The sequence below is a fragment of the Mustela nigripes genome, chromosome 18 (genome assembly GCF_022355385.1).
Source record: "Mustela nigripes isolate SB6536 chromosome 18, MUSNIG.SB6536, whole genome shotgun sequence".
In the NCBI taxonomy this organism is placed as follows: Eukaryota; Metazoa; Chordata; class Mammalia; order Carnivora; family Mustelidae; genus Mustela; species Mustela nigripes.
In genome coordinates, this window is record NC_081574.1 from 16905204 (window position 1) to 16929480 (window position 24277).

The 24277-nt window shown below is 46.0% G+C and overlaps 1 long non-coding RNA gene across 1 annotated transcript in view; it reads right to left on the reverse strand.

Annotated features, from left to right (window-relative positions):
- The window catches only part of LOC132006522 (uncharacterized), a 23546-nt gene extending 597 nt beyond the window's left edge, over positions 1 to 22949 (reverse strand). Inside the window, exons 1-3 of the long non-coding RNA XR_009401126.1 lie at positions 22789 to 22949; positions 22038 to 22262; positions 13113 to 13196 (exon numbers count right to left, since the gene is read on the reverse strand). This is a non-coding gene — a long non-coding RNA (uncharacterized LOC132006522). The remainder of the gene's footprint in view (positions 1 to 13112; positions 13197 to 22037; positions 22263 to 22788) is intronic.
- Positions 22950 to 24277: the final 1328 nt, after the last annotated feature.

A 24277-nucleotide genomic window follows, 5' to 3' on the forward strand; every position in this document is an offset into this window, starting at 1 on the left:
TTAAGAACTTAAAGACAATTCTGAAATCATAGAAAATGACACAATTAAAAACCTTATAATCATTAACCCGTCCAGTCCCTGGGATAAAAGTTTCCAATGGGGACACTTACAAGCTCAGAGCTGGTTGTTTTCTGTACCAGCATGAAGAAACTAAAGGAAAAGAGTCACCCTTCACAGGAGAACTTCCTGTGGTTTTTTGTTTTTTTTTAAAGATTAAAATATGTACTTTGAGGCATGTGCCCTGTCTGAACCTAGCTTCGTCTACCCACAGATGAGCTCCCATGCATGTAAACTATCACCTGTCTGGCTCAATGTGGCAACCAGTGTGGTACCGGGACTATCTTTATTCTGAGACTTACTATGAAGGAAGTTTAGAGATATAGAAAGTCGGTCAAGAGCTGGAAGGTGTCTGGTGACCATCTGTACCATCCCCTCCTTTACATACAAGGAGCCCGAAGAGATTAAGCTTCTGTTACTTCAGCCCCGTTTTTGTTCTTGCGTATTGTGCTCCAACAGACATACAATGCTCACCCAAATCACGCCTCGGATTAATAGTTAGTCGCTTCTGGAATTACGTCGAAATTCATAGACACCTGCGTGGAGACAGCAGGTGCTGTCTGACCTTTCCCTAAGGCCAAGAAACACTCCAGAAAGATCTCTGGAACCAGACTATACCAGGGAAGGAGGCAGCCTAACCTGAGCAAGTCACATGTTCCTAAGCCCCAGAGCCTGTGCCATCTCCCCACTGATGTAACCTTTAAAGGCCATGCCCTGGGGAAACAATGATCTTAGTCATTGCCCTTCAGCAATGTGAACTCCGGACTGTGGGTCTAAAGCAGCTAGAGCCAGGTGAGTCACAACAGTGACGCCCAAAGCCACAGCGATGGTAAGGTGATTATGAAAACCTCAACCTGTAGAATTAGCTCAGGGAAGCAAGTTGAGTATTTTCTCAAAAAAAAAAAAAAAAAAGTCTTTCGACTAGTCTAATGATTCATAAGAGATCAGAAAATACGTAATGTCTCTATTTATACATTGCACACGAGCGTAACTGCCCTGGAAACTACCATGTGTTGTTAGCACATGGGAAAGAAATCTGTTGAGTGTAAACAGAATGGTATATTACACTTTTGTCTTTGTTTCTCAGTATAATCCTTGTATTGTTACTTTCAAAATACTTTCTTTAAAATGTACTGGGGTGCCTGGGTGGCTCAGTGGGTTAAGCCTCCGCCTTTAGCTCAGGTCATGATCTCAGGGTCCTGGGATCTCAGCTCAGCAGGGAGCCTGCCTCCCCCCCTCTCTCTGCCTGCCTCTCTGCCTACTTGTGATCTCTGTCTCTCTCTCTGTCGAATAAATAAATAAAAATCTTTAAAAAAAAATAAAATGTACTATCAGCATCTATAGACATCAACACAAAAATCTGAAATTAGATACGTTGACACACACATAATGAAGACTAGGCATCTGCCATTTATGGACATTAGCTGGTCATGGACTATAGGCAACCTAGCGTCAGAAGTACAAGAAAGGGGAATTCAACTTTGTACTGTTCACGTTAAGGCAATCAGAAAAAACAAATATTGGATTTTTGGGATTCCCAGAAAATTTCGAAATAGATATGTTTTGGAGTTTTATGTTCGTTGACACTCTACCTATTCTAGGTATATATAGAGCGTTTCCAAAACGTGTCATATTTTTTTCTGATTAGTTTCAGGTTTTATAAGATTCTGCCTATCAAATAAACTGTATTTATTAAGACATAATTAACCTATTTTTCACACTTTAATCATCTAAGACGCATATAACTGTAATCACAGCTTCAGATCAGCATGATAATCAATGTTATCAAACTGAATTAATTTAACTCTAATCAAAAGCAAAAATACCATGACATTCTAGTTTATTCATGGAGTTTTATTTTGGGAAACATGTGATTTCTGTTGGACTTTTTGAAATATTAGCACAACTCAAAAATCTCTCTTGCTTCCTTCAAAGACCTTCAAAGGGCTCATATGGCGCAAGGGGCAGACTACTCATGTAGGGCCTCACAAAGGGCCCAGAGAGAGAGACAGTTTCTATAGCCTTGGAGAGGAACACCTGTCTTTTATTCATTCCTTTTCCTATCTCCCCCCAAAAAGGTGTGTGTAACCAAGACCTGAGCACAGTGCTTACCTTTCTAGGGCTTCAATTTCCCAATCTGAAAAGTGGAAGTAATAGACAACTGGAAGGGAAGGGGGGGAAAAGGGAGGGAGGGAGGGAGGAAGAAAGGAAGGAAGAAGGGAGGAAGGAAGAAAAGAAGGAAGAAAACAAGCAATTGAAAATCTGCATCTCAGGGCTAACCAACAGCTCCACAGGAGAAGAACCATTTGGGTGGTCTGAGTTCAGAGAAAAGCTTGCAACGTTGAGGTTCACCACTTCCTAGCCCCAGATAAATTCAACCTGTTTGAGGTTTAAAGAATTCCAAACATTCAGCTAGAGCAGATTATTAGCTCTATTTCAGGGGATTTGAATTCAATAATATTCAGGGGAAAAGTACAAGATCAATGGGAGAAATTATTTTGAATTCTGAACCAGTGAATGAAGCCACAAGTTTCGACTCAAACCCTAAAGAGATTCAAATTTTATTTCAATTGGGAGCAAAGTCTTGTTGGATTATGTCCACATCTTCTTCTGCGGGTTATAGTATAGCTGTTTGGGGGGGGGGGGACTTTTCTCAGGAAACACCTCGTACCTCAATAGAGAAAGGGGTCCTTTAAAAAGTACACTAATGTCTCTGGAACAAGTTTACTGAGACCTAAATTGATTGGCTAGAGTTGCTAGTGCATTAAGAATTAAGCTAATTCCTGGGGCACCTGGGTGGCTCAGTGGGTTAAGCCTCTGCCTTCGGCTCAGGTCATGATCCCAGAGTCCTGGGATCGAGCCCCACATTGGGCTCTCTGCTCAGCGGGGAGCCTGCTTCCCCCTCTCTCTCTGCCTGCCTCTCTGCCTACTTGTGATCTCTGTCTGTCAAATAAATAAATAAAATCTTAAAAAAAAAAGAAAGAAAGAAAGAAAGAAAGAATTAAGCTAATTCCTAATTAAAAGGATCTAGCAGGCCAGTGACACGTTCTCTGTGTTCTTGAGTTTATGGCAAAGAAAAGTAAAAATTGGCTTCCAGAAATTAATGAGATGACCTTCATAAAGGTTTCCAGTATGTATGGAATGTCCTGAAGCGACCGGGTCAATGAGATTGCTGTCATACAGGGTAAACCTGTGGCAGGAAGGGGAGAGAACACCAGAGAGGACAGTGACAAGGTCACGCTGTTACAGCCCAGGGGTCGTTGTTGCTGTGCCTAATAGTGACTTCTTGCCTGGAAGTTACAGAGTATACATGTTAAGAGCACCTCCTCAATCAGCCCTAAAGTCTTAGTCCAGAACCTCATTTCAAACAGATGCTGGGAAAACAAAACTCTTTCCTATCACATGATATGCTTCCAAACTATTTGTCTTTGCTGTTGGAAACACATTCGCTTCCTTGGAGTCAGACGCTGCATCTGGCTGGTAACACCAGTCCCATTTTGCTAAGCAGCCTCCCTCCCAACAGCCTGGCACCTGGCGGGGGGGTGGGGGACAAGCAAACATTAGGGGGCTATTTGTTGCTTATGCAGCCTAAGATAATAATCACAACAGGCAACACCTAGGCTCCACCCCCATACTCTGTCTGGGGAAGATGTAGGTGGGCCTAGAAACATGTATTTTTAACAGCCCCCCCCCCAGGTGACTCTGCTATTACAAGTCCTTAGCTGCATTTTTAAAAGTACTGGCTTCAGGGAATGCTCTTATTCTGGCTCACACGAGACTGAAAAACCTGACCTCTGCCATGTTGTGGCTACATGGATTATGTCTGAACTCGAATGTTCCGCGGCACAATCTTCCATTATCTCCAACTTTGTTTGTATGCTATTTAATGCTCATTAAGAGATTTTTTTTTTTTAACGAGTGAATAGAGGAGCAGTGGTATTCTCATCTACGCACAGAAACTCCAATATCTCAGAATCTGGTGGCATCGCGTTGCTTTGGAAGTAGAGTTAATGACTGAAGAGTGAATTGCTTGACCAGTTGTTTAAGAAGCAGTTAGGAAGAGTCTACTTCTGACATAGAGGGAGCTTCTACCGGACCTGCCCTCCCACAGGCTACAACTCTGAACTCTGAGCATTAGAAAAAATAAACTCTCTGAGGCCCTGTGGAGGGAACAAAAGTAAACAGATTCGAGATAGGGGAGCTAACATTTGGAAGAATGGAATGGCACAGGATGGCAGGGAGAGGGCCCCCCTCCCTTTTTAATTTCTTAGATGGAGGGGAGGTGACGAGACTGCAGAGCCCAAACTCCAACAGAAAATCTGTAGTTTTTCTTCCCTCAAGAACCAGAGAGCAGAATTCAGGGCAACCACGGCCACTGGAAAATGAAGCTGTAATATTGGAAAGATGAAGGCTGGTGGCAGGGAAGCACAAATGATGTGCAGAAACTCGGACCAAATATCTAGGTGGCTCTAAGCTACACGTGCGCAGGGAAAACTGCAAACAGCCCGGAGAAAGGTCCAAGAACTAAATGGAGGTTCGAACCTCCATGCCAAATTACAGTTTTCAGTTTCAGTGCAACCATGGTATTTGCTGTGGGGAAGACAACACTTTTCTGAATCATAAAAGTCTCCGGGTCCAGAATATAATCCAAAATTATTCAGTGTATGAAGAAATCTTTTTAAAATATGACATATTCAAGAGGAAAAGTAATGAGAAGAAAGTGATCTTGATAGGACTTTCGTGGCAGATGGGGATTCGAAATCATCTATTGTAACTATGTTCAATAAAGTAAAAGAAAATATATTCATAATTCATGAAAAGATAGGAAATCAGCAGAGATATGGAAACTATTAAAAAATAGAGATATGGAAACTATTAGAAAAAATAAAATGGAAATTCTAAAACAAAATAGTATTATCTGAAATAAAACATTCGCTAGGTAGACTAGTAAGAGTAAGGTGACAGTAGCAAAGGAAAGCCTCAGTAAGCAAGAAAATAGATGGACGGGAATCATCCAGTCTAAAGACCGGAAGAAGCAGTTGGAACTCCAGAATCCCTCCCTGACTCAACTCACCCAGAGGATGTCCCCCCCCGCCAACACCCTATCTCCAACTGAAGACTCAAGGATCATTCTCCAGAGAGGGCAAAACAGAAGGTGTCTGGGCTGGGAGACTAAGCATAGTTGAGGATGGTGGCCCAAAATGGAGGACAGAAAGATAAAGCAGAAATGTACCTACCGATAATGGAGAGGCTCCCCCAACACCTGTCAGCCCCCAATACCCTATCTCACGCCAGCTCTCTTTTTCAAAATCTTAGCAGCTGGGCTTCAGGATGATACTCTCCAAACAGGATATTAGAATGTTCTACGTTACGGAATCTTACCAACCAGGGAAAAAAGACCCAAAGTTGCTGACAGATAGCCAAGGTTCTTTTCTCCGACAAAACTTTTTAGCGGGTTCCTACCTAGGAGAATATATGCCTGGAGGGTTGCATGATAGGAGCAGGGTGTGGAAAGAGAGCTGGCACTTGCATCATTCAGTATGCAAACTTGTATAAAATACCCTTGTTTTCCAGTCCCACGCTCTCCTGTGCCAAATATCCCCACCAACACGGTGAGCTGGATGTCTCAAGAACAAGGTCCAGAGGAGGCTTACTTCTACCTACATTCTCTTTTATAATTTTGATATATTTATACCAAATATTTTGATATATTTGATACATAAGTATATATTATTCGCTCAAAAAATTAATTTTAAGTGCTCAGTAAAGGGACCGAGAGGTAAATGTGAGGAAAGAGCCCCCACAGTACATCAATAACAGAGGGAGAGAGAAGAAAAATAAAACAGAGTAAGAAACTCAGAGAATCAATTCAAGAAGTCTGACACCAACTAATAGCTGTTCTAAAAAAAGAATGAAGACCACGGAAGAGAGGAAATTATCAAAGAAATAATAGAAAACTTTCCAGAACTCAATAACATGAGTCTCCAGATTGAACATAACCACAAAGCGCTCAGCACAGTGAATGAATAAATAATGAAAAGGGTAGGCCAGGCCTAAAACGGAAGCTACTAAAAGCACTTAGAGAGAACAGAAACAGTCCCATACAAAATAGATGAAATCAGAACGCATCAGAACGGCATCAGAAGGCTCGATGGTGACACTGGAAGCTAGAAGACACGGACCCATCACTAGCTTCGAAGTTCTGAGGGACATTCTTTTCAGCCTGGAATTCTATTACCAGCCAAATGGTCGATCAAGTGTGAGGGCAGAGAAAAGACATTTTTAAATACACAGGAAGAAGAATTTTACCTCCAATGCACCTTTTCTTTCTTTTTTTTTTTAAAGATTTTATTTATTTATTTGACAGAGATCACAAGTAGGCAGAGAGGCAGGCGCAGAGAGAGGGGGAAGCAGGCTTCCTGCTGAGTGGAGAGTCCGATGGGCTTGATCCCAGGACCCTGGGACCATGACCTGAGCCAAAGGCAGAGGCTTTACCCCACTGAACCACCCAGGCACCCCAATGTGCCCTTTCTTAATAAGCTTCCAGAGAATGTGCTCCTGAGAAGTCAGGGAGTGAAGTGAGAGGAAGATGTAGAAGATGGGAAAGGAGTGAGGAAAATCCATGCCACACGTGGGCAGTAGGTCTGGTGTAGACCCAAGTGCAGGCTGGAGGCGGAGTCCTTGATCCTCCAAGGGCTCAGGGAGGGACGCCTTCGGAACTGATTGATTGTCGGATATTTAACCATTTGAAAGTCAAACAGGAGGTGTCTGACAGACCTGAATGATTGAGTGTATGTGTGTGTGTGTGTGCATACATGCGCACATGCATGTGCGTGAGTGTGTGTGTGTTGGGGTAAGGTGAGGTGGGGGTTAAAGAAATGTAAGGAAATGAAAAAACAAAGGCAGCTAATTATCTCCAACAGTAACAAAAATTCCTAAGACAAAGTGTAACCCACTTGGTTCAAAGTTGAACAACTGAGCCTGGGTGGCTCAGTGGGTTAAAGCCTCAGCCTTCAGCTCGGGTCATGATCCCAGGGTTCTGGGATCGAGCCCCACATCAGGCTCTCTGCTCAGCGGGGAACCTGCTTCCCCCTCTCTCTCTCTGCCTGCCTCTCTGCCTACTTGTGATCTCTGTCTGTCAAATAAATAAATAAAATCTTTAAAAAAAAAATTGAACAACATACACACACTCATAAGGAAGTAAACACCAAAGATGATTTAACCGTTAAGACTTGAGTTTTGGAATTAGCGATACAGCAGAGAGGGATATACAAAAGTAAACTTGACGGCTATGATAGAAATTAATAATATCTGAAATTGAGAAATTGAGACATAGCAGTATACGCAGATTATATGGCACCAAGAAGATAAATGCCAAAATAATCAGCTAAAAGAATCGACTAGAAGTGATTGCCTCCAGACAGCAAGATCATAGACTGGTTGTAGAGATGGGGAAAGCTGGTTCTCATTATTACCCTTGAAATAAAATACAGTTTGACTTTAAACCAAGCTATGTACAACTTTAATAAACTTGAATAGTAGTTAGAATTAAATAAGTACAATAAAATAAAGGCTGAATTGTCACCCATCTGGAATATTCTAGAGAATGCTTCTGGGAGGGGTAACAGTGGTAGCTAAGACTTAAATCAGTTCATCACCATCTGTCTGTGCAGTGGACTACTTGAAGGGAGATATTACAGCAGATTCCTGAAATAGCTTCTAACTGTTCTCCCCCTTCCTTCTATTTTATGCTCTATTTGGTCTCAGTGATATTTATATAATATTTATTAAAATATTTGGAGTGTACATAATATTTATTAAAATAAATTTCAATTTTTAAAGATATTCCAAAAGCATTACTTGTTTTTATAATAATTGTAAAAAGTAAACATTTGGGGGGCTACAAGTTGTGTAAATTATGAGGATAACCCATTGTGTATAATTTATTAAAAACATAAAGAAGAGTGGCACCTGGGTGGCTCAGTGGGTTAAAGCCGCTGCCTTCGACTCAGGTCATGATCCCAGGGTCCTGGGATCGAGCCCTGCATCGGGCTCTCTGCTCAGCAGGGAGCCTGCTTTCCTCTCTCTCTCTGCCTGCCTCTCTGCCTACTTGTGATCTCTCTGTCAAATAAATAAGTCAAATCTTTTATATATAAAAGATTTATATGTTTGTATATGTAGAAGAGATCATTCTCCTCCCAAAGTTTCCAGTTTGTCAGATCTCAGAGCAGTTTGAAGACCTGCTGACCCAAAGACCCCGGCTTTGTACAACATCTGTCCTATTGGGGCTGTTGAAGTTGGAAGCCCTTTAAGTCTTGAAGCATCACCATCAGAGAAAAGCCACAATTTCATATCAACATCCTTCCCAGGTCTAGAAGCATGAGTTCCTGCCCCCTTCCGCCACCTCCCTCCTCCCCATGCGGGCAGCAGCCCAATCCCACGAATCCTTCCGCAGGAAGAGTAAGTACTCTCATCACTGTCCCACTGAGCACGGTGAGAGCCACCTGGTGAGAAAACCAGGGCAAAGCCAGCTGGTGGTGGTACCCCAACAGATGATGAGTTTGAAATTAGAAGCACAGCACCCTCGAGTTGGCATATGCTAGATGGGGTTGTCAGAAGGCACTGCGTTTCTTCAGTTCTCATGTATATGATGGGGCTCTCTTCATCTCTGAGGGCCGCTGCGTTCTCAGGAAGGGCCCCAAACTGAGAAATCTCATTACAGTGGTTGGGTTTTTTTCACTGTACTCCATGTAACAAGTACCTATAGGAAAAAATTCCTTAATATTTCTTAATATTAAAAATTATTAATTAATTAATAATATTAATTAATATTTAAAAATTCCTTAATACTCGTGTATTGAACACTGTTTACAGCAAACAATAGTGGGCTAATCCTATCAGCCTTATTTTAAAGATAATTAGCCAGGGGAGCCTGGGTGGTTCAGGCTCAGTGGGTTAAAGCCTCTGCCTTCAGCTCAGGTCATGATCCCAGTGTCCTGGGGTCAAGTCTCACATCGGGCTCATGGCTCAGCAGGGAGCCTGCTTCCCTTCCTGCCTCTCCGCCTACTTGTGATCTCTGTCTGTCGAATAAATAAATAAAATCTAAAAAAATTTTTTTAAAGTATTTAAAGATGAGAAGCCAGATTCAGAGCCATTCAGTAACTTGCCATTCAAACCCAGTTACGTTAACAGATTTCTCCATTATCCACCAGTTCTTGGTTTCTCTTGTCTGCCAGAATGAAGCTACAATATACTTAGATAATTCAGAGCCACGGAATGGTTTTCAAAGGTCAGTTGTCCCTTCTTCACGAGTCCGCGTAAGGGCCTTGACAAGAAATCACTACTTTAAAGAACGGTTTGAAGTGGACTCAGGATGTGAAAAACGTCTTGTCTTTCATTAAAATCACATATGCTAAGGGTCAGCCTAACATTATGAGCATTGTCTTGAAGGTTTGGGGAGAAGGAGGGAAAACGGCGTTTAAATCATTTAAATTACCTCTTAAGTTTCTCTTAGTTCCAACATAATTCCTTAGTAAGTTGAAGGCGCTTATAGCTTTGCACAGTCTGGGCATCTCTTCAATGTTCTGCAAGTTCCCCTTCCTTTGGAAGAAACATTACACAGCAATCTTCCAGAGTGCTCCGGGAACATTTTAGAGATCTATGCATCTTCGGGGGGGAAATGGTTTCTTCCATAAAATATTGTTTGAAGCATTTAAAGCCGGCTTTGTTAATCTTCCATTTCTTAAAAATTGGGACATCACAGTGACATTATCAGAGAGCAGTTGTCTATAATTTACACGGCTAAATTTGGTTTCCGGATTGTCAAATATGCAAACGCATTGTTTGGAATAATAGTTAATAACAGTTTCCAAGCAAGTCGGAAATAGAGCCATTCTCATTGAAAAGCGGGAGCCCAAATGCAACTGCCTCTCCAGTAAGATAATGAGTTAATGAGGAGGACCTCTTTTGACCCAATAAACAACACTGTCATTCAGGGTTATCTGGGCACCCTCTACCTTGAACTTGAAGTCGCTAACCCATCACTATTGTCATCACCAGGAATAGACCCCTGACCGCCTCCTTAGCAAGTGTTGAGCTAAAGAGCGGGTCCCTGTATCTGGGGACACAGGGATGATGACTGCACTGTGAGAATAAGGTCCTGGTTTATCGAGCTTCTGCTGTGAACCAGGGCAAGCTGTTGGAGTATGAAAGGGAATGAATTTAAAACTCGGAGCTTCTAGGGCACCTGGAATAGCTCCTTTGATGCGCTGCCCAGAAAAGCCTTCCCAGATTCCCCCCAGCACGGGCTTTGCCCTGGATAGTGTTCATCTGTCTCCCCAGAGCTTGATCTCTGAGCCCAGTACCCACAGAGCTCCTGTGACCCCCGGTATGGGCCAACAGGAAGATCTAGGAGTGAGCAGAGGGCACAGGGTGAGTCAGGATGGGGCATTTAGTCCCCATCCTGGAGCTTGTACACTTCCTTCACCCAGCGCTCCCGCCCATCACCGGCACCCTCTCTCTGCACCTCTGCGCCTCTGACCTGGGGGCGATCATGGCTTCCTGCCTTGGCTGGTCCCGGTGCTTCACCCCTCCCTGCTGCTTCTCTGGGGACCCGCTCCAGCTTTGCAAATGGGCCCTCCGTGAAACTCGTCAGTCCCCTGCTCTGAGTGTCACAGCTTCCTTGTGGGACGCTGGTGCCACAGGCCTTGTTCCCTTCATTCGCAGCTACTTGAGGTTGGCTCTGTAACACGAAGATTCCAGTTGCTGAAGAATATAGAAGTGAATAGATATGGGTCCGAGGCGGGATGCCTGACACTTCATCCTCACCCAACTACCAGCCCTTCATCAGCTCTCTCTGAAACTCCAGCAACTCGCCAAGACGTCACTGTCTGTCTTTGAAAGTTCTGGGTACTCAGATCCCCAACTACACACCCAATAATCCGATTCCCCTCCCTCCTCCACTCAGGCCTTTCTAGAACGCCTCTGCTCTCCCAGACTCCACGCATCGTCTCCCATTCAGTGCCTCCCTTCTGCAAACACAGGATTCAGTCTTTGCCCAGAGATGCTATCTTTCTTTCTTTCTTTCTTTCTAAAGATTTTATTTATTTATTTGACAGAGATTACAAGTAGGCAGAGAGAGGGGGGGAAGCAAGCTCCCTGCCAAGCAGAGAGCCTGATGCAGGACTCGATCCCAGGACCCTGAGATCATGACCTGAGCCGAAGGCAGAGGCTTAACCCACTGAGCCACCCAGGCGCCCCAAGATGCTACTTTTCAACTGCCAATGTGCAGAGCACAGTTCTCGGGGTACTTCTCAGTTCTTGTTCACTGAAAAACTTGGGAACGACTCAAGGCATGTCAACTGATAGCAATAGCAAAGTATCGTAAAATAGCAAATTAAATGTATTTGGACCCCTTAGCCTCCATGTTCTGTTATAGACTGTTTTTTGGGGGGGCATTTGGAAGTTTTAAAAATGTGCCCTATAGCACATCCTACCCTGTGGTGTGTGTGTGCGTGTGCGCGTGCATGCGTGTAGAGCTATCTAAATATAATTTGTCTGGGGATGGGAAACAGAGGGTAGATCCATGGTAAGAAAAGGATGGGCTCTAACATAATAGAGACCTGGGTTTCAATTCCAGCTCATGCCATTGCTGGGTCACCGTGGACGAGTTGCTTAGACTCTCAGATCTTATTTCCCCTTCTGTCAACATGGTGGTGATTCCATCCCTCTCTGTTGTAGGTTACTTGGGAAGGCTACATGATTTATTTTATGTAAAGTGCTTGACACACAGAAGGGGCTTGCTAAGTGTTCATTTCCTTCCTTCCAGAATTATGGCTCGTAAACAAAGAAAATCCTGGAGTTTCATAGAAGTTCTGTCGGTTTTTGTTTTCCCAAGAGTCCTTGATTCTTTGAGTCAAATGGCCCAGGACCAGAAGCTGGGACACTAGAAACTTTAAAGCGAGGCAAAATAAGCTTTCTATGGGAAATACGTTCCATTTAATCTTAGTCAAAGTGCCTTGAGGTCAAATGTGTAAGCATTGGAAATTGAGGTGATTAATAAGACTTCATTGTAGAAAAGCCTTAAATTTTGTTACCCGCCTACTGGCTCTTTAGAAACTAGAGATGCTTTGAGAAGTATCCTAAAAGCGTTAATCAGCTTGTTAGATGTTTTCAGCCCAGCTCATCAATCTGGTCTTTCTCAGTAGCTAATAAGAAAATATAGAGACAAAGGGGAACTTCCAAGTATGACGTGTATGCTCACTGTCTCGGTCATGGGGATTGTTCTAGGTATTTACATCTGCATGCAGTTGATCCCTGTACCCAATTATACCTCCATAAAGGCGCTCTTAAAAGTCACCCAGGAGGGGCGCCTGGGTGGCTCAGTCAGTGGAGGGGCTGACTCTTGATTTCAGCTCAGGTCATGATCTCAGCAGGGAGTTTGCATGGGATTCTCTCTCTGCCCCTCCCCCCAACCCCTACCCCACACCCCCCCACACGCTTGCGTGCATGCTCTCAAATAAATAAATAAATTTTTAAAAAATAAAAATAAAAGTCACACAGGGAAAATACATTTTAAAAAAGGAAAACTTTTCACTGGCCTAGGCACTTGAATATTTTGTACATTTTACTGTATATAAATAAGTTCAACCTCAGTAAAATACTACTTGTGCGAAAAATATAAGATGTCATATAGTGAGCATAGTACGCTCCTTCAGTGTAAGAAACAGAAGGGGTATAAGAGTAAATATCTTGGGGCGCCTGGAAGGCTCAGTGGGTTAAAGCCTCTGCCTTCAGCTCAGGTCATGATCCCAGGGTCCTGGGATCGAGCCCCGCATCGGGCTCTCTGCTGAGCAGAGAGCCTGCTTCCTCTTCTCTCTCTGCCTGCCTCTCTGCCTACTTGGGATCTCTGTCTGTCAAATAAATAAAAATGAAAATAAAAAAAAATAAATAAAATGAAATCTTAAAAAAAAAGAGTAAATATCTTTATGTGTTGTTGTCTGCGTAAGAGTCCTGGAAAAATAAGTAAGAATCTAATGACAATTATTTAGACTTACGGCCCAAGGAGAGGCGGACAGGGCTAGGGTAGGGAGTGAGGCTTTTTAACCCATCCTCTTTTAAATCCTCTCGCTCTCTGAACTCTGTAAAAACAAAAAATAAAGAGTTTTTAAAGGAAAAGAAGTAACCAAGTGACTGAGGTAAGGGGTTGAAGCCAGGAGTTGAAAAGGCAAGAAGGGCGTTTTCTAAAATTGGAAACAACTTGAAAATGCAAACAAGAAAAGGCCAAGTTGGAAGATTTGCGAAGTTCAGTGACAAAACTGCCCACCATCTGAGGTCACTGAGCAGACATGAGCTGTTGGCCACGTGACTGATCTCTTGCCCGGGAGTATAAAGATTGCAAGTCTCTAAACAGATTTTCCAGATGGAGAGGAACACAGGGACGAAGAGGGTAGAAAATCTACTTCCTTCCACCTTGGGCCAGGGGAGCAGAGACAAAGCAGGGAGGTGGCTGAGAGCCTCTGCTCCGCTCTTGTCAGAGTTCTGCTTTAATGCCCTCTGGAGGGAAGCTGCCAAGGAGCCATGGGCCCAGGAAATCAGGAGGAGGAGATATGTTTCCCGGCCCTGTTCAGCATCACCTCTAATGAGCTGTTTTAAAAATTCTGGATCCTTAGTTTCTCTGCCCATAGAAGAGAAGGGGTTGAACTCCATTGCCCAGGTCCTTTGTAGCTTACAGATGTTCTATTCCACGGTGACATGGGGGGGTTCCCACCACGGCTGACAGCTGGGTTAGCCCGAGCTAGCTGACTAGGCATGGGACAGGCTTGTGCGGTCAGCACCCAAACCTGCTGGAGCTGGAAGGCCAGAGCCTGGATTGGCAGAAAGGAAGGGGAGGCCCCAGAAGGGTATGGAATGCAGCTCAGCAGGATGCAAGCCGAACCCTCTTCATTCTCCAGCGAGAGAGATTCATCTGGGTCCCTTCAGTCCCTCCTCTTCTGCCAGTCACTTTCCTACTCAATGGCACACCCCTCAGAGCTGGGCCAGGGAAATTGAAAAAGACCAATTAGACTTCCTGTCTATCAGCCCTGGAGTTAGAACGTCTTAAGCAAAGCCTTAAACTTCCTGAAATTGGACCCCGCGGCATCCTTACCCTGATATCCCAGCCACGGAGGGACGCCCATGCCCCCACCCTCCTTCTGCAGGTGCTCTCCTGAACCACGGGGTGTCGGGTTCACCCCCACAGGCCTGCCCTCAACTGCGTCATCAACAAGCTGTTTTCCATCACCCACAGTGTGAATCAGAACTTCCCCGCCTCTAGAAGGACACAGTAAGAGGAACTATCTTCTCTTCATTTTGCTTTGGCCTTCAAAGCAGAACCCCGGAAGGACAGGGGACCAGAGAGTGGACAGACAGGGGACACGTCAGCTGCTGAATTTTACACACTAGAGTTTGAACTCGGGCCATTGAGCCTCCACTGTGGATGCTAACATCCAATGCTTAGGACCACCATTGTTTCATTTAGATTCCAAAATGCTTTCACATTGCAATGCAAGCCTCTACCCCAAGGTTGATCTCTTCTCTCCACTGCAACCCTCCTCCGAGTCTTATTTTTCCATTGATTTCATCCTAGTGGCTTTATTTCAAGTGAATCCAAGCAGATCCTCTTCTCCTTTTTTTAACTTCGTTATTCCCGGAGGAAACTGATCTTCAAGGACATTAAAAACCCACTGACCCTTGTAAACACAGAGAATATACTTCCTCCTTCTTTTTGCCTCAGTGATTTCCAACCCAAGCCCACTCCTCCTGCGTGCTCTCGTACTTGCTCTGGCCCCCCTCCATCCCTAGTTTATAGGTGGAGGAGTAACAGGGTCACAGGATACCTGCGATCCTGCCTGGCTTGCCGATAAATCACTACTTTCACGGCCCTTCTTAGAACTACCAATCGATCAGCCCCTATCGATCTAGCTCCATATTTCTGCAAGCAAGCCACTCCCAAACCTAGTGGATTTAAACCAGCAGTCACTTCTTTATCTCACAAGTGTCTAATCCAGACAGCACTTGAAAGGGAAGACTCGTGTCTACTTCACACAGGAGCAACTTGGATGGCCCAAGGAGGGATGGAAAGCTCACTTCCCAGATGCCGTATTCTCGTGCCTGGGAAGTTAGTGCTGGTGGTAGGATGGGCAGTCAGGGTGGGAGCTGGGGGGCATCAGCTCCTCTCTGCACGGAATTCTACCTCGGCATGATAGGTGGCTTCCAAGGACATCCCAAGACAACATGGCTCTTCTATGACCTAGCCTCAGAAGTCACATCCCGTCATTTCTACCATACTCTATTGGTACAGCCATAAAGGGCCACTTAGATCCAAGGAAAAGACACATAGACTCAACCGCAGGACGGGAAGCGTGTCAATGTCAGCTGTTAGAACCCAGGGGATGAAAGCGTGCCCGTTATGCTGTGATATTTGCATACTTACTCAAATATTTAAAAAATTCAATTTTCCTCCAAAATGTTCCAGTAGTATTCACTCTCCTGGGAGAGGTATGGTGTCACCCTGTGATTCAACAGACTCCCCAGCACCATCTCACATCCCTACAGATACTTAAAAGGAATGGCCTTCCCCACCGTCACTGGTGAGCATCTCATCTGACCCACAGCAGGCAGGCCGCAAAGGGTAGTTATACCTTTCATCATTATTTAATAATAATAACGCTCACTGCCTAGGCAATACCAAATGAGAGGAGATGACAAAAAATTCTCCCCGATAGGTCCTTGTAACTTACAATCCAACTAACCCAGACATTGTTCTTTGAAAAGAGAGAATTACTTAAAACCATCTGACTTTTCTATCCTCAGAGAGGCGTTGCCCAACTGGGAAAACCCTGGAAACCCATAGAAGCTTCACACCTGGAAGGTGTCATGGACTTTGGGCTCTCAGATGTCTGCTCTTAGCAGCTGTACCATGAGAACCAATACAGAGCCTGACGCTGCTTTCCCGAGCTTCCCTCTCTGTCTGGAGACTTGCCGTTTCCACAGAAAATCAAGCCCAGGAACCACTCGCAGCCTTTAAGTGTTTGCTAGTACCGTGCTCCTCAAAATGCTGTTCACAGACCAGCAACCCAGACCACCTCCTCATAAATGCAAATTTATGGGCCTCACCCCAGATGTACTGAATCAGAACGTGTGTTTTTAAAAGCTCTCCTGGGGGCATCTGGGTGGCTCAGTTGGTTAAGCGTCTGCCTTCAGCTCAGGTCATGATCTTAGGGTCCTGGGATGGAGCCCCCCCATGGCAGATTCCTTGCTCAGCGGGGAACTCTGCTTCTCCCTCTGCCCCTCCCCCAACTTTTGCACGTTCTCGTTCTCTCTCAAAATAAATAAATAATAAATAAAAGCTGTCCTGGTGATTCTCTTGTGCACACTTGAATCTTCCAGCTGCCCTGCCGTGTGACCCCTCAGGCAAGCCTGCCTGCGGTGTGGACCCTTGTCAACTAATAATTGCCCCCACTGCCAGTCAGTTCCTACATCACCCATTCCCGTCAAAGAGCGCCATCAGTCATTTGGTCCTCATCTTAGCACAGCCACTGTTTCCGTCATAACTTTTCCTGCCTCAGCCCAGTAGGGTATAGGTGTCTCTGGTTCATTGTCATAGAAGGTGCCAGACTTGTTGCCTGTCATAAAATTTATTCATATGTGCTGCGTTTCCTCACTAGCTGATTGGCTTAAATTTGGAGAAGAAAACTCTTCTGTCCTATAGAATGAATGTACCAAAATTTGATCTCATGACTTCAGAGATTTGAAACACTGCCTTGATCAGGGTTTGTTTGTTTGTTTGTTTTTTAAAAAAGATTTTATTTATTTAACAGACAGAGATCACAAGTAGGCAGAGAGGCAAGTAGAGAGAGAGAGGAGGAAGCAGGCTCCCCACGGAGCAGAGAGCCCGATGTAGGGCTCGATCCCAGGACCCTGAGATCATGACCTGAGCCGAAGGCAGAGGCTTAACCCACTGAGCCACCCAGGCACCCCGATCAGGGTTCTTTTGACTGATGTATTGGGCTATTTCATTATCCCAACAATCTTACCAATTTTCTTTAAAAAACCTCTGTTTGCCTACGAAGTTTGGATCCGAGTCAAGATCTGAAGGCATTCTCGGTTTTAATCAATTCTTTTTGTCTGTGTTCGGGAGTTTGGTTTCCTTTACCAAGGGAATCAAACTCTCTTGGGAATTCTTATTCCTCACACAGAACAAAAGCCCATATATTAGAAATCCAAAACGAGACTAGTAACGGGCCTCACGTTGGACCACAAGACAAGTGTAGTATTGGGCTGGTGACTTGGGGAATACGGTTGGACATTACCGTGGGAGATGAGCCCAGAGTGTATTTCTCAGCCTCCAAAGTTCACAAACTTGGTTTTGGTGGTACAGCTATGGCAGGCTGCTCCTCTCAGAGCTGAGACAGACCACAGGATGAATCAAAGCAGAAAGGCAATTCATTAGCTCATGCTGAGAAACCACCCTCTCTGGAAATGAAAAATCCTGGTTCACATATTATCAGGGACTTACTTTCCTATAGCCTAGCTCCATGGAAACCAAAACCATCCTCTAAGTCAGATTTATAAATTTTACAGTAAGACATCACTAGCACAGGAATTAGAATACTTCAGGGTCGTATGACCAAGACAGTCTTTCCAAGAAGGGAGCCTTCAAGGAAGCTACATCATAATGTAAGCGTTACTGTTAGGGGTCCCCCCAAAGAGAGGTGTTGAAGTCTGAACCCCGTTAATTATAAATGTGGTGTGTTTGGGACATAGGGTCTTTGCAGGTCTAATTAAGTTAAGATGAGGTCATTAGGGTGACCCCCCCTAGTCCACGCCGACTACTGTCCTTATAAGAAGAGACACAGACCTACAGACATCACCATCCTGTGAGGACAAAGGCAGAGATCAGAGAGATGCATCTAGAAGCCGAGAAATAGCAGTGACTGCTGGAAAACACCAAAAACTGGAAGAGGCAAGGAAGGTTTCTCCCTTAGAGACTCCAGAAGGAGGCTTGCCTTCCAGAGTCTTGATTTCAGACTTCTGGCCACAAGAACTGGGAGGGAATAAATTTCTGTTATTTGAAACCACCCAGTTCATGATACTTTGTTACAGTAGCCCTTGAAAGCTAAACTGTTGCTCTTCCAGCATGGAATCTGAGTGAAGGGAACACAGACAATCCCACCTGTGAACGTCAGGCTCAGAGAGCCAGACCACCTTTCCTCCCTCAGACGGGGCCTTTCCAATGGGACTGGAATATTAGAAATCCATTAGCCAAGGCCCACTCTTACAGGGACAGTACTTATCAATTAACTAGTACTTCTGGGGTCCCATTTCTTGTTCAATAGAAATCCCACATGCAGAGGCATGTGTCCTCATTTCCAAACAACAAACGGGCCGAGTGGGGTGTAAGACCATCTTCCAGAAGGCGCAAAGTCCCTCTGGAATAACCGATTCATGGTATTCCCACCCCCCACGTTTTTTTTTCCCTGGAAATATAATCCATATTCCTTTTTCTTCTTTTTTTAAGATTTTATTTATTTATTTGACAGAGAGAGAGAGATCACAAGTAGGCAGAGAGAGAAGGGGAAGCAGGCTCTCCGCCGAGCCGAGAGCCCGATGCGGGGCTTGATCCCAGGACTCCGAGTCCATGACCTGAGCCGAAGGCAGAGGCTTCACCCACTAAGCCACCCAGGCAACCCTACAATCCATATTCTGACAAGGCTTTGTCACTGGCGGATGTCCTAGAAAAATCTTTCTGGGCTTCACGGCCACAGCTTTTATACACGGGCTTCTGAGGCTTCCTTGGGGGGTGTGATGGGAGGGGGGCAGTCAACAGACATCACAGCGCAGGCCGTTAAATCCGCGTGACTGCAAGTCCAGCTTCAGAACAGAGAGCCTCTCCCCTCTCTGCTGTCCCTGGACTCCTCTCCGGGGCACACCCAAAAGCCCCCTCCCAAACCTCCCAGGGAAAATGACAAAGCACCCCACACTGAGAAAAAAGTATTTTGTAGAAAGATGTCCGAGCCTTCCTCCCCCCCTGAGCTGCTTTTCCTGCTGTTACTCAGAACCCCGAAGCACCCCACCTACATACTGACATTTGGGTGCCTCACTTCTACCCAGCTCTACCACCTACCCCATAAATACCCACTCTTCTCACAACGCGGGACGGCGAGAGCACCCCGGAAACACAGCTTGCCCTGAAAAACAAGCTTCGCTGGTGCCTGGAGAGCCACAGGGAGAACATTTCTGCTAAGTTGGAATATCCATTCCATGGCTCTCCTACCACACGGGGATCGGAAGCACTGAGCTCCCACTCACAGCCTCCTGACCCTGATAGACGCTTTCAGGTTTCCCTTGAAAAACGTGTATTTTGTTTGATCAGATGGATAGAAAGCCCAGACACTGGCTCCCTGGGATCAATCCGGGAGAGCAGACAAATTTAACAGCTTGTGATGAACACTGTAACCTCCGCCTCTGGATTTCCTCTGTGCTCTGGAGCCTGGCCTTTTCTGACCCAGATGGGTTTCTTCCCTCTTTGGATAAGTTACTACCTTTAATCTGGACACACGGGTCATGCGTTAAAGATCTAGCAGCCCCTCTGTCTTTTAAGGTAACTTGGGTTACCCATCTCTGCTCTGATTGTAAGTCAGTCTTACACTTCAGATCCCAGTAACCTTATTTCCCCACATGGACGGGGAGATTCCCCCTGTGGATGGGAAACTTGAAATTTCCCAAGAACTGACACCACGCACTGCTCTGTGACCTCAAGTGTGAGGACAACAAAGCAGAAACGAGGAAAGGGCTATTGTAAAAGCTGCGTGTCCTACGCTGCCTTCCCTAGGTGTTAATGGTGTGGTGAGTTGTAAAATTGTCCTCACTCTTAGGGGGTGCAAACTGATGTGTTTAGGGATAAAGTATCATGATGTGTACAACTTACTTTTAAATGAATCAGACACACACACACACACACACAGCGCTATATATATATATATATATATATCGCTATATATATATATATATATATATATATATATACACACACATATAAAGCAAACAAGGCAAATGCTAGCGATCGTTCAGTCTAGGTAAAGGGTATGTGAGTGTTTCCTGTACTATTCTATCAATTTTGTAAATATCTAAAAAAAATTTTAACATTAAGGGAAAAAGAAGCTGTCACACTTTCTGCATTCTGGAAGGCTGTTAGGGAGATGCTCCCTTTCCCCAGCAAGGCTGGTTTTTGGAAAACCCAGTGGCATCGTCCAGATGAAACTGCTTCAGACTGAAATGTTAAATAAAAATCCATCTTCATTTTGGACAGGGGCGGGTCTTTATAGAGATGATTTATGGCACTTTCCTCCTTCTGCCTGGGGCCAGGAGACAGGCAAAAGAGACTGCGGGTCTCTGAGCCAGCACGAGAGCTGATCAGTCAAGGGGCAGGCAAGAGTGAACACGCGAGAGGGTCCGCAGTGAGTGTGCGGCAGCCTGAAGGGAGAGCCCAGAGTGCCAGGGCTGCCAGAACAAAGTACCATAGACCGGGTGGCTTAAACCACAGAAACTTAGTTTTCACAGATCTGGAGGCTGGAAGTCCAAGATCAAGGTGCTGGCAGGGTTGACGTCTGGTGAACCCGCCCCCTTTGGGTAGCAGGTGGCACATCTTCTCACAGCGTGTTCATGTGGCCTTTCCCCAAATGTGTGCATGCGCAGAGATAGCGAGCTCTCTGGTGCCTTTTCTTAAGAAAACACCAAGCCTGGAGCGCCTGGGTGGCTCAATTGGTTAAGTGTCCTACTTTCAATATCAGCTCAGGTCTTGATCTCAGGGTCATGAGTTCAAGCCCTATGGGTGTGGAGCCTACTTTAAAGAAAAGAAAAGAAAAAAGAAAAAAGAAGTGGAAAGAAGATCACATTAAATTTGAAATAGTTTTAAAAGAAAAAAAAAAGACGACACTAAGGCTATTGGATCAGAGTCCTGCCTTCATGACCTCATTTAACCTTATTGCCTTAAAATCTCCATCTCCAAATGGGCTACTGTGGGGGTTAAGGCTTTAAGATATGGCTTTTGAAGGGCACACAAACCTTCAGCCCATAAACACCCATATTGATTTTGCTTTCGTTTTCTGCATTATAATTCCATTTAATGATCTTCAAGCCCTGAAAAGTTCATTCAACACAAGAGCCTCAGGTTAGCCATTCTTGGGGAATGGGAGGGAGGCTCCAGGATCCTTCCTTCCCCGAGAAGCGGGAAGGAGGGAGCCCTTGCAGCAAAGGCTGGCGGCTGCAACACCTCCAGAGGTGGCCAGGGAGAAGCCCTGAGCCGTGGACCGCGTCACATTGTTCAGCTGTCTCAGAAGGAGCCTCACAGGTAGGGGGAAGAGGCTGGATTTGCTGCCCTGCCCAAGAACGTGGCTCAGGCTGTTTCAGTGGGCAGAGGAAACTTGGAAATGGTCGGGTTATATAAGAGGAGGGACAGATGTTTGCTTTCCATCTCCCCAGTTACTCCAACAAGGGGAGAAGGTGTTATTGGGAAGGTCTTTATCTGCCAAGCACACGGCTGGAATGTGAAAGCAAGCGGGGGGGGGGGGGGCGCAGAGATGGTGACCTCGGCAACAAAGCCCTTGGGAGGGAGCACCCAAACTGCACTGTAGTGGAGAAAAATCTGGAATAACCAGGGGCCAGTCCAGGATGCAGTAAATGAGCCCCCAAGGTTGTAGGGGGAGCCACAGAGGAGATGGGGGAGGGCAGAAAGCTCCGTATGGCTGGATGAGACCCCATCCTCCCCAACACCCCAAACTTGACCTTCAACCAGGCTTGGGATACGCTTGGCCCAGAGAGTTCCAAGGGCAAGCTGGGACCTCGGTATCCCACTGCCGGGGCTGAAGAGAGGCAGAACACTGAGCCGGAACAGGGCCCCGATAAGTCCATCCGACATCCCACGACAGGCACAGACTTACTTTCAGGTTTGATCAGAAACGGTTGGTAAGCACTCGAGGTTTCTTAGCACAGGTAGCAATATCTTCAAAAGTCGTTTCCTTCCACTTTTACTAGTGGTTTCTCCGTGCCATAGGCTCCGGCATCCTGTGCCTCACGCCAATAATTTAGCCACTTTCCTTGCAGTGGCTCCGTTCTTGGGCAATGTAATTTGAGGTTTGACTCACCCTTAAATATATATCGTGTCACTGGATTTATGACAGGAAGAAAAGAGCGCAGAACCGGTTAAGGGATCAAAGACAAGCTCGTCCATATTCTCCAGGCGAAAGCAAAAGGGCCAGCACAGGACCTCCTCTCCCCGCCCCCACTCCCCCCGCGCCCCCCCCCCCCAGGGTCAAGGCCAGGACCTTTCCCTAACACCCCGCTGCTGGCCGGTGCCCTGTGTTGGCAGTGCTAAGCGCAGCGGTCCTGTGATTTGCGGCTGTCCCCAGGGAGCTGAATCCCAGGACAACGGCAGCTGATCAGCTTAAAGCTCAGGTTTAAAGATAGGGAACAGGCTTTCAGCGATAATGAACTCCAAATGGGTCCGCCCCACCCCCATCCCTATCCTCTAGGGTTAATGGCTTAAAGGTAACTGGGGGTTCTAGCCAGAAGGAAAGCTGCCAAGAAACAGTCCCTCTTCCTAACCTAAGCCTGCGCCCCATTCTTTTAATACATGACTTCCTCCAGCACTTCCTCTCTAGCTTGGGGGAGAAGGATGCAAATTTGTCTAACCTCTGAAAAACCTTGTGGTGTGCTCCGTGAGTGTTTCATGCCGAAAGCAAGCGGAGACCAGGGGCCGTTTCCGCCCACGCGCCTCAGCTGGGCCTCCAGAGGACACCCTGTGGTTGGTTGGGACCCTCCCAGCTTCTCCTCCAGATGCTGCTGCAGGAAAGAAAGAAAAAAAAAAAAAAAAAACCTGGGCAGCATATGTCACAGTCCGGATCGCAGCGGCGGAAGCTCAGGCAGGCAGCCCTGACCCGAACCCGAGGCGGGCAGGAGCAGGTGTCCGGCCCTGGGCGCAGGAGTGGGCTTCTGGCCCTGACCTCTCCTCCCCCTGGGCCCCCGAGCCCCGCCCGGCAGCCAGGCCGCAGGGATACGGACGGAGCCGCCAAGCTAAGGTGCGTGGGTGGGAAGCCAGAGATGACTAGGCCTGCTACGGCCGCAAACCTGCTGGTGACTTTATTATGGGCGAAACCTCCCGCCTTGCCCAAGGTCTCTGGTGAAAAAGGAAGCCCTTCATGGCAGCTTTGTCAGCGCTGCGCTATTTATACAGATGGAACTAGAGGCCCGGAGGTCAGAACACACCATATTCTGATCTTGCCGATCCTTGCTTGTTTCAGGATACTGAAATGGTCCCTTTTTAATTACTTGAATGTGTTAAGAAAGAACCGGCTGGTTCTACCGTGAGGAATTTGACTTCAGCCCCTCTTGTTGGGATAGACTCCCTCAGGCCTCCCTTGCCCTGCCGGCTGCTCCGGCCCACCCTGAGTGGGGGCCCAGCTGCTGCCACGGTATAGGAGGGACCATGGATGGAGAGACAGCTCAGGAGGTCCTACCAGGCAGGAATGTGCTTCAGGATATGATCTAGGGACCACCGCCTTAGCATCCCCAAAGAGCAGTAGGAATCCGGATTCTAGTCTGACTAAATTGTACTCTCTGGGAGTGGCATCTCAGAACCCATATTATAAACAGGCCCCCCCAGGTATTTCTTTTCTTTTTTAAAAGATTTTTATTTATTTATTTGACAGAGAGAGAGAGAGAGATCACAAGTAGGCAGAGAGAGGGGGGAAGCAGGCTCTCCCTCGAGCAGAGAGCCAGATACGGGACTCGATCCCAGGACCCTGAGATTGTGACCTGAGCTGCAGGCAGAGGCTTAACCCACTGAGCCACGCAGGCACCCCAGCCCCCCAGGTATTTCTTACACAGTTTTGAATTTGAAAACTGTATCTCTTTCACCGCATTGAAAGTTCACTAAAACTTGTTCAAAATAAACACCAAATAGTTCCTACTAAGGTATTAACTCCTCCCTCCCTTGAGCAGTGGCATTAAAAACAAAAACAAAAACAAAAAAAACTCTTGACAATTCCAAAAACTTAAGGTAAGACGGCAGAACCTTGGGTGGGTCGGAGACCTGTCAAAGTGGCAGCCCTGTCTATAGCCCCTCCAATTGCCACATAGACCCCCTACATGTAGGCTGGGGATCTCATGGAGAGAGACGCCA